Raw genomic sequence first — 3,223 nt, forward strand, 5'->3', positions numbered from 1 at the left:
TCTTAGTCAGTTTAGCCGAATGCTTTGGGTCATTATCTTGCATGAACCACCAACGACGACCAAGTGAGAGCTCTTTAGCAGAGTCTTTCAGGTTTTCATCCAATATTTTAACATAATCTTCCTTTTTTATGCTACCTGTGACCTTAACAAGTCGCCCTGGTCCAGAGGCAGCAAAGGATCCCCAAAACATCAAACTGCCTCCACCGTGCTTCACTGTGAGTATGGTGCTCTTAGGCAGGAAAGCTTCGCCAGATTTTCTGTAAATATAAGACACTTTATTATGGCCAAATAACTCTATTTTCGTTTCGTCAGTCCATAGAACACGTTTCCAGAATGCAACATCTTTATCAATATGACGTTTTGCAAAGGCTAGCCTTGCTTTCAGGTGCATAGGCTTCAATAAGGGAGTCTTTCTCGGACGACATGCTTTTAAACCAGCTCTCTTCAAAACTCTACCAACTGTATGTCGAGATACATTCACTCCAGAGGTGCTCTGTTCATCAACAATCTCCCCAACAGAGATCCTTGGGTTTTGTTTTACTTGTCGAACAATTTTCCGTTCATCTCTTGGGGAAAGAATCCTTTTTCTCCCTCTACCCTCTAAACTCATAACGTGGCCTTGCGATTTGAACTTGTTTATTATGGCTCTAACAGTGGATTTGGGAAGGTTTAGCTTCTTTGAAATCTTATCATAGCCCTCTCCATTGGTATGGCATGCTACAACAAGCTTCCTGACGTCTTCGCTGTGTTCCTTAGTTTTAACCATGGCGATTGAAAATTATAATTTAGTCACTTATAATAGTTTAAATAAATCGCTATCTAAAAATTATCTGAAAAAAATTATTCACTGAATTAGCGTTAAACAAGCATAATATGGCTATAAAAAAGTTCAGAAAGCACGTAAACCGGAAATTGATTGATATTATACTGATACTAAAAGAAAAACAAAGCCGTGCCAATAATTTTGAACAAGGGTTTTTTGCAATTATGTTTGTTGTTCCTTTGTTATTTATTTTTTCTAAAATCCGATTGCTGCATCGGAAAGGCCAGTTAAAAATACATAATATACTTTGTTATTTTCTTTAATTTAATCCCTTTTTTAGAATTTATTAGACAAAATTTAACTTTTATTTTACCGTGCCAATAAATATGATCATCACTGTATATATATATACATATATATACATACATATATATATATATATATATATATATATATATATATATATATATATATATATATATATATATATATATATATATATATATATATATATATATATATATATATATATATATATATATATATATATATATATATATATATATATATATATATATATATATATATATATATATATATATATATATATATATATATATATATATATATATATATATATATATATATATATATATATATATATATATATATATATATATATATATATATATATATATATATATATATATATATATATATATATATATATATATATATATATATATATATATATATATATATATATATATATATATATATATATATATATATATATATATATATATATATATATATATATATATATATATATATATATATATATATATATATATATATATATATATATATATATATACACACACACACACACACGGCATAATCACGTTGACGCACCGGTTCCCATCAGATCACCGAAGTTAAGCAACGTTGAGCCTGGCTAATACCAGATGGGTGACCATTTGGAAATTCTAGGCGCTGTATGTGCTTTCCGCTTATCTTGGCATTGTTTCCAGTCGTCCTGAACCTCCTTTTGCCACTGGTATTCAACAATGTTGACTCAGGAGAGATGTGGTTGGAGATTGCGCAACTGCTGCCACAAAAATTTCACGCGCAGGCACCCTTACCGTGCTTATCCATAGTCTGTCAAGACTGAAGGAAGCCTTTTTTTATATATATATATATATATATATATATATATATATATATATATATATATATATATATATATATATATATATATATATATATATATATATATATATATATATAAAATAAAAAAAAATTGTACATCACATAAAATGAACCCAAGGTAATTTTAGATTCAATTAAAATTTTTATAGCTTACTTTGTAAAGTTTTTAAAAGTGCACTTTCAAAATTGATACATTTCAAATTAAATCTTGTACAGTAATTTTTAAAGTTTATAAAATAAAATAAAATTTTTAACCATTTTCATGCCTTGCAAGAAATGCTTTTTTTATCTGTATAAAGTAAACACCCTTTATTATATTGACCATTATAGTTTTTAAAATAAAGTCAATTATTTAGTGTGATCCTAGGCTATTCTCCAAGGCCTTACCTCCTAGTTTTAGACGCCTGATGTACTTTTATGTTTGAGTGTTGACAGCACATACCAGGGTACTTTTGGGTAAAATGACTTTAAACGGTTCCTTAGGCTATACCATCATTTTTAACGATTTCCTTATGGCAACTGCAAATATCTTAAACGTAGTTCTCTTCTCATGATCTCAAACATTAACGCCACGCTTTCTCCCTTCCTATAATGAGTTGAGTAATATCTAATCTACGTGTATATTTTAAACGACATGTCCTATGATCATCAAAGATAATTTCATATCACGTGGTCTCGTATCCAGATTCGTACATTTTTCTGTAATCTTTGCATCGTCACTGCCACACCTACATCGCCTTCATGCTTGAAGCTTACGTCTCCATCGTTATAGGGACCACCCGCCTTAAATTTGAAAATTTGACGCGGCATCACATCAATACTCAAGTTGTTAGATGATTGCCCTCTAATACTTACTCATCTTCCCCATTTCATCGTACGAATATCGTGCATTCTGTGGTTTCGCTCAAACCGCTTCTGTTTGGATTTTTGGTTGGCCCTTGTTTATCGATTTCTCGGTTGCTTCCTTTTATATTTTAAAAATTGATCTATGCGACACTCTTTTCTTTCTGATCTTAATGTTGTAGTAGAATGCGGCCTCTACACAATGTTCACCCTATCTCGGCTTTTGCATGCATTAATATTATAAGCTCCATTGTGGGACCTTGGTAAAGCATGCATGTATATTTCGATCAAGGGGGATGAAAACGTAAATACTTCCATTCTTTAACTCTCTCTCTCTCTCTCTCTCTCTCTCTCTCTCTCTCTCTCTCTCTCTCTCTCTCTCTCTCTCTCTCTCTGTGTGTATAT

General features: G+C 30.6%; 1 pseudogene; it reads left to right on the forward strand.

The window, feature by feature from the left end:
• Window positions 1–1,651: 1,651 nt before the first annotated feature.
• LOC145296376 (5S ribosomal RNA) lies at window positions 1,652–1,768 on the forward strand (annotated as a pseudogene).
• The last annotated feature ends 1,455 nt before the right edge of the window (window positions 1,769–3,223 follow it).

The sequence above is a fragment of the Euprymna scolopes genome, chromosome 16 (genome assembly GCF_053919585.1).
Source record: "Euprymna scolopes isolate OS-2025 chromosome 16, ASM5391958v1, whole genome shotgun sequence".
NCBI classification, from domain to species: domain Eukaryota; kingdom Metazoa; phylum Mollusca; class Cephalopoda; order Sepiida; family Sepiolidae; genus Euprymna; species Euprymna scolopes.